Source organism: Malaclemys terrapin, chromosome 4 (assembly GCF_027887155.1).
Source record: "Malaclemys terrapin pileata isolate rMalTer1 chromosome 4, rMalTer1.hap1, whole genome shotgun sequence".
In the NCBI taxonomy this organism is placed as follows: Eukaryota; Metazoa; Chordata; order Testudines; family Emydidae; genus Malaclemys; species Malaclemys terrapin.
The window spans coordinates 78,285,862-78,293,928 of NC_071508.1; positions in this window are offsets into that span (position 1 = coordinate 78,285,862).

The window sequence follows — 8,067 nt, forward strand, 5'->3', positions numbered from 1 at the left end:
TTTTGTGGTTTCTGTAAATTCATATTTATGTAGACATTTAGATACCAATCCAGAAATTGACAATACAGCACACATGCTGTATTAATAATTACTACAGTATGAGAACCACAGTTTTTGTACTTAAACTCTAGAAGTCATGAGATTTGTAACCTTAACATAAGTTATATTTTAATTTCCCTGTGGGATTCCCAAGAAAAATAAATCCTTCTCTTGAGGTGCTGAAAGCTTCACAGTAGAGAGGTCAACTCCTACAGACTTTAAAAGCCATGCATAAGCACCCAGATTCTCTCCTGTGCTGAGATTCAGTTGGTACAGGAGAGCTTAGGGGCTTGCTCTAACTTCTGTGCCAACTGGCTGTGTTTCCTCTGGGACCACACATCAGTTGAGAATTGGTTGAGTGAAAGTATGCTGTGTCATGCTCTCTCCTGTCCCATACATCGTGTGGGTGGGGTAGTTGGCATAAAGGCTGATAATGCCTCTTTATGCCAGGTGAAAACTTCCCCACACTGGAGAAATAATCAGCTAGCTGGGTAGGGCAACCGTTTACCATTTTGCACTCCTTGAGCAGCAGAAAATGGCCAGAATAGGCAGAGAGAATCTGGCTCAGAATCTGTTTCTACATTGAAATCTATCTACAGAGGAAGTTTTGTGTGTAGATACTAGCCCTGATAGTTCATAGCTCCCAAAGTTACCATGCACAAAGATAAGATTTCAATGCTCATAATGCTGATTTAATGTGGATGGGAGAGTGGGTCCTGACAGCAGAAAGGCCTAGGCCTCACTGAGGATCAGCAAAACTGAAATTTCAAGTAATAAACTTCAGCCATATTTTTTTTTCATTCTTTGAGTATAGCAGTGGCCTAAAATTTATTTTAAATGGAAAATGTCGTATTTTACCTTTTGATAACTCAAAGGTAGTTGAAGGGATTTTGTTCTGATTTTACAGATTTGAAAAAAAAAATCCTCTCTGACTGAATATGAAATATTTCATCCAAAAGACTTTTTTTAGAATTAGAGTATACCCCTCACTCGCCAGAGTGTCTTTCTCGTTCATCCTAGGCCTGTATAATAGACTACATAGTATTCCCAGGCAAAAACTACAGTAAGAGAGGGAGTGAAGGTTGAAAATACATATCGGTAATCTAAGATAAAATATATTATCCCCTAAATAAGCAGAAGATTCAGAGGCAAGGTTAAACTTAAATCCAAACAAGATATGTAAATGCTCAGGGCATCCTTAACTTTGCCCTCTAATGACACCATGCAATAAGCATGTGATGATAATCAAGACATTGCAGCGTTTGTGGTCCCAGATTAAAATTGATTTTTGAAGACTTTAGATTTTTTCTGTGATGGAATGTCCATCTTTTTTCAATTAAAATTTTCATACTTGATCACAAAACAAGAAACTCAGAGAATCTAGCCATATGATATTTATAACAATATGAAGATAGGTACTTACCTAAAAATACATCTACATTTTTTTTAACCTTTTAGGGCCAAATTCCTTAGGATGCATTGGTTGCTGTACACCACTCTAGAGAAGCCTGAACATATTGGCCACTTAAAGTGGGTTTACAGCTGCTTTAGATTGCAGCACATTGTGCATAGTGCACAACACATAGTGCAGCACAATGGGTATTTTTAAAAAAATATACTTAAGATGCATGGTAATTTTTTGAGCCTTTTTTTTTTATATAACTGAATGCTTCTCTGTCAGCAGAGGCTACTTCATTAAAATCTTCTCCTTTAGAGAAATGTGAAGAACGCATTCTTTCAAAATGGCCATCATCTCACACTTTTTTCAATTGAAGTGAGTCTATAAATTGTCCTCCATTAAGATGCCCTCTTTCAAAATGTCTGCTACCTCCTATTGTTCCAGATGCGTGAAACCAAGGTCCCCTGAGGGATGGTGAAGAGAAGTAGGATAATGGAGGCAGTGGCCAACTTTGGTATGGATGAGCTCTGGCCTCTCTCTCCCATTCAGAGCAATGCAAAATGGTGGCCATTTTGAAACTAGCACTGATTGATCCACAGTCATACAGCAAGTTAATGCCTTATATCACATTAATACTTCCTGTCTCCCCATTCTTTGCTGTAACCCTTATTCCTCTAGTACTTGCATTGAGTATTCCTGTATAAACCTCTTGATGAGGTTTAGGTTGCATATGAAACTACCTTGGGGTTTTATATTGTTACCCATCACTGTAGTATCTGAGCACCTTCCAAGTAAAATCTACAGTAATAGTATGGTTCTAGTGGGATTCATGGCACCCCTGACGTGTGTCTTTTTATGGAAAAATCTCTGTTCGAGGGTAGGGTGTTTTTAGATTTACTTCATTTGTACCATGTCAGATTAATTCCCTCCATTTTTATTTTTCTCCCTTTGGGTCTGATAGATGTGGCCAAGTTACCTCTTGAACACTAATTCACAGAGAGGTGGGACAGCAGTGAAGGGGTTACGCTGAAGAGCCCAGTGCAGCAGTCCTGGCAGAAAGGGGTAGATTTTCATCATAGGGTTTAGGACAAGTGACAGATGATAGGTGCTCGTGCAGCCCAGAATATCCTCCTCAAGTGCTGGCATCATTGACTTGGCTAAAAAGCATTTAACACTAGCTTTGCCTTTTCAGGTCATAAACACTTTCAGTCTCGAAATGGAAACTGCATTCCTTTTTTTTTTTTAAATGCTCAAGGTTTCCATAGCAACCCATTCAATTTGTTTAAATGGGAGCTAACTGGCCCATCCTCCCTTCACTAGCCTTCTGCTGAAAACATGCCTGTCGTCCCATTTTTTGCCAGGCCGGAGGGCGACTCTGCTGCATTTATTGCGTCAGCAATGAAGGATCTTTGTGAAGGGTTCACTCTCCTCAGGGTTGCTTCAGAAACTGCTGAATCATTCAGCTGGGCAGATGTCAGACTATTGCTTTGCTTGTTGACCTATTTGATCTGCCTATTTCTTGATCCTTCTAACATTCATCTCAGCTACTTTTTAAAAGGAGGTTGGGGCTGTATGCCGATGGCCTTTGAGCAAGAAGGAAATGGGCTTCCTGGTGTGATTCCTCAGGACAGTTACGATTCCTTCCTTAATTACAGGAAAATGGTGCTGTAATGAAGTTTAAGGAGGGGGAAATATGAAGGGTAAGATCTTGCACAAAGTAGTTGTTTGATTTAGATTCCTTAGTTGAATGATTTGCTGTTATACCCCTAGAAGCACCATTATGGCTAATCAATACTAGTCTCCACTCTGCAATTGCAAGGTATTGATCACATGGGTTATGTTCACCTGATCTTAACAGAAGAGACTGCTCTGATGCGCTACTAGAAGATTTCTTCCCACAAAGCCCCTGTGCCCACAGTTTAACCCTGTGCATTTGAATGCTATTATTATTTGTATCATAGTAGTGCTCAGAGGTCCCAACCACAAGTAGGGCCCTATTCCTTTAGGTGCTATATAAACACAGTAAGAAACAGTTCCTGGCCTGAAGACCTTGCACTCTAAAGAAGACAGATAAAGGGTGAGAGAAGAAGCAGAGGCACAAAGAGAAGTGACTTGTCCAAGGTCAGAGCAGATGAATTGCCAACACAGGACTCCTGAGTGCAGTGCCTTGTCCACTAGGTCACACTGCTTCTTACGTGCTCAGGGTGTTTTCCTCTGCACCTTGCTCTCTCAGGCAGAGCTGTGCTCGATATCTAGTCCATGGCAAGAAAAGAGATAGCTTATCTTTACAGTGCTCGTTCAAAATGAAATAGCAGAAGGAAATAAACTCCAAAACACAGGCACCTTGTTTATTTGTGGAGGCAGCAGAAGGAGGATTACCAAACCTTGGTTGGTGGTGTTTTCTGGGCGGAAGTGGTGCGCAGAGCTGGGCTCCCTATGTTATATAATCAACATGCACTTAACCCACCTACTTAGCATGAGTAGGGGAGGGGGAGGAGGCAAGCGTGTGGGTAGGAAGGTGCTTTACAATCTGTGTGCATGATGGAATTTGCCAGCAACTGCATTTACCCAGTGAGAATGAGGCCTTCCTAGCTTAAGAGCTAGAGTAGGTTGCCTCCCTTGGTCAGCCTTACAAACCATTGTGCTTCCAGCCCTAGCACAATGAAGGCTTTGAAGTAAGGTTTTGCTTGCTGCATGCAGGGGTGAGCTTTTCTCTTCCTGCCTTGAGGGTGCTGTTAGCAGTCAGAGAGAGAACTGAAATGTGCTGATTTCAATCTCAATAAATTGCTATGTACAGTACTTTCTAGAGTGTAAGATGTCAATCAGTTAATTTTTCAGTGGCCCAGTCACCGCTTCGGCCAGCTCCTGGCTTGGCTTCCTCATTTAGATCAGAATGGCTCTATTTCATCTCTATAACCCCTCTCCCTCAGCCCCTGCTAGTCTTATCAAGCTGATTTTAGAACTTGGGGAGCAATGGAGTTTCTAATCTGACAGTGTTTTTTCATTCCTGCTTGTCAGCATTAGCCTCACACTAGATGCTCTCAGGCAGGGCCGGCTCCAGGCACCAGCTTAGCAAGCAGGTGCTTGGGGCGGCCACTCCGGAGGGGGGCGGCACGTCCAGCTATTCGGTGGAGGGTCCCTCATTCTGGCTCGGAGCGAAGGACCTCCTGCTGAATTGCAGCCAAAGTGCCACAGATCGCGGTTTTGGGGGGGGGGGGGGGGAGAGAGAGGCGGGGGAGCGGCTGCTTGGGGCGGCAAAAACCCTGGAGCCGGCCCTGCTCTCAGGGCAGGACTTTGGTTGCCAGAGCCATCATCATTCAGGTATTTACTTATTCTGTTTTTAGTTCTTTAAAGCTGCTGCTGCTATTTGTAAAGTGCATTAAAAATCTAAAGGTTTTAAAGAAGGAGGGGAGGCTCAACCACAGTCCATGGGAGTTGATTCACAGACTCCGTCATCTCATTGTCAGGAAATTTCTGAGGTTTTTATCACACAACAGTTAATTTCTCTTCAAATAAATCAAAACTGCTTCAGGCCACTTTTACATTATGTTTTGAATACTAAATAGGGTCTATTATGTGTCGAGTGCTCTCAGGGCTCAGCATTGTCCAACCCACGGAAGAAGACATGAGAGAGGCACTTTTGAAAAGTTTAAGATGCATCTGCAAGTGATTTAGGAACCTAAGGCCTTGTCTATAAGGGAATTTTTGGGGATAGGGTTATAACCTAAAGTGTGAATTTAATCCAGCATAGTTTTATACCAGTATAAGTCCCCATCTGGACACCCTTAAGGCTTGTCTACACATACAGCACTGCAGCGGTGCCGCTGTAACACGTCTGGTGAAGATGCTATGTGCTGACAGGGCTCTCCATCGGCATAATAAAACCACCTCCACGAGAGGCGGTAGCTGCATCGGCAGGAGAAGCTCTCCCACCAACAAAGCACTGTACACACCGGTGTTTATGTTTGTGTAACTTATGTCACTCGGGGTAGTTTATTCACACCCCTGAGTGACATAAGCTGTAGTGTAAACATAGCCTAAGCCTGGTAAAAGGTGCCTTGTGTTTGGTTTAGCATAGGGCAGAGGTTCTCAAACTGTGGTCCGTGGACTATAGGGTGACCAGATGTCCCAATTTTATAGGGACAGTCCTGATATTTGGGGCTTTGTCTTATATAGGTGCCTATTACTCCCCCCACCCCATGTCCCAATTTTTCACAGTTGCTCTCTAGTCACCCTAGTGGACCACCAGTGGTCGGCGAGCTCTATTCAGGTGGTCCGCGGATAGTTCCCTCTAAGGTGCGCGCCTGGGCGGCCACACACGAGAAAATGAAGGGCCACCCACCTAATTAGTGGAGCCGCACAGATGTGACTCCACTAATTAGGTGCCTGGACCCTGGAGAAGACGCACATATAAGGTGAGGTGGTGGCCTTGGGGGGAACAGAGGGTAGCTGGGAGGGGGCAGTGGGGTGAAGAGAGGGGGTGGGGGGAATTTGAGATGTGCAGGGTTGCGTTGGCCAGAGAAAGAGGCGACTTTCCCCGGCTCCAAGGCTTCGGCTGCCATGGAGAGACCCCCCTCCTTCCCAGCCCCAACTTGGGGGTTGCTGCAGTGGGGGAGAGAGGGCACATCTATTGCATTAGAAAGGTAAGACTACTGATATTAAAATATGAGTTGTGTGCTTTTATTTGTAGAACAAAAAAACATTTATTAATAAGGGTTTTTTTATATAGCGTTTTTATCCAAAATGCTTTACAATAGTTAGCTAACAGTACAAACAACATTTCGAAAGATCATTAAGTGGTCTGCTGAGACCCTCAGCAATTTTCAAGTGGTCTGCGGGGAAAAAAGTTTGAGAACCACTGGCATAGGGATTCTCAAACTTCATTACACTGCAACCCCCTTCCAACGACAAAAATTACTACACGACCCCTGAGCCCGCCCAAGCCCCACCACCCCAGGCACAGGGCCAAAGCCCAAGGGCTTCAGCTCTGGGCAGGGGGCCTGTAACCTGAGCCCTGCCACACAGGGCTGAAGCCTTCGTACTTTGGCTTCAGCTCCGGGCAGTGGGGCTCAGGCTTTGGCTTCAGCCCTGGGCCCCAGCAAATCTAATGCCAGCTCTGGTGACCCCAATTAAAATGGGGTCATGACCCACTTTGGGGTCCCAAACCACAGTTTGAGAACCCTGGTTTGGCGTATGTCTCTTGGGGAAAGGGTTTAAGCTAAATCATAAAAAGCCACTTTTGTACTGGAATAAGAGTGCCCACACAGTAGGGTTATATCTGTACTACTATACTGGTATAACTGGTAAATCTTTCCTGTGTAAGCAAAGCCTTAGGCTTTGTCTACACTGGAACTTCGGCAAAACTTTTGTCATTCAGGGGTGTTTAAAAAAAACAACCTGTGAACGACAAGTTTTACTGACGAAAAGCGTCGGTGTGAACAGCGCCCGACAACGCCGCTGCCGCTCATTGGGGGTGGAAGTTTTTTGTCAGCGGGAGAGCTCTCTCCTGCCGACAAAGAGCAGCTACACTGCATGCCTTTTAGTGACACGGCTGTAGCGGCACAGCTGTGTCACTAAAAGGTGTGTAGTGTAGACAAAGCCTTAATCCCATTGACTTTCAGTGAGAATTAGGCTCCTGAGTCACTTTGATGCTTTTGAAAATATTACCTGCCGGCCCTGCTTTATGTGATATCTCTCCCTATGCCTAAAGAATTATTTCAAAGGCACCTGTGACTATGGTATCCAAGTGTAGCACTGAAAAGTCCCTAATCAAGAGGCTCACAATCAAAATTATACAAACAATACAGTTCAGATACATGCTATGGCAGATGCCTCAACAAAGGGCCAGTCTTGTAATGTTGCAATTTGTTTGTTTCTTCCAACAACTGTATTGTTAAGAAGCTATTTGAGTGGAGAAAGGTGCTTGGTTGTTAGACCTGATGGGAAATTTTTTGACTGAATAATTTTCCATCAGAAAATGTTGATTCCAGGGAAATGTTTCAATTCTGTCAAAACCTTCAACGGAAACCAGACATGTTTCCATCAGAAATCTGCCTCATCTCCTGCCAGCTCACCTCCCATCTTCCTAGACTCCCTGGCTCCTCAGTAGCCCTCCTGGTGGGGAGCTGGGGTTTCCAGGCTCCTCAGTAGCCTACCTGGCTGACTGCCACAGAGCTCGGGCTTCCAGGCTCCCAGCTCGTCGGCAATGCATCTGGCTGGCAGCCAGGTAGCCCAGGGATCTGGGCAGGCCCGCTCCCAGGGCTCTGCAGTTGGCTGGGTTCCAAGGCTGCCCAGCTTGCTGGCCAGCTCACTCAGCGAGCCAGGTGGCAGCTTCCTCAGGCTGGGCAGGCAGGTTGCCCAGGGCCCTAGTTGCCAGGGCTACCTAGGGGTCCAGGCAGCTGGCTGACTGGCTCCCCTGGCTGGTTCCCTGGTTACCTGCTCTGCCTGGCTCCCCAAGCTCCCAAGCTGGGTACTAGGGCTGCCTACCAGGTGAGCAAGTGGCTGCCCAACTCTCCAGCTGCTCACCTGGCAAGCCAGTTGGAGCCAGCCCAGAAAATTTTAAAAAATCTGTTTTGGCTTTTCCATTAAGGAATTTTTTGAAAATTTCCATTCCATGGGAAATTGTGCAT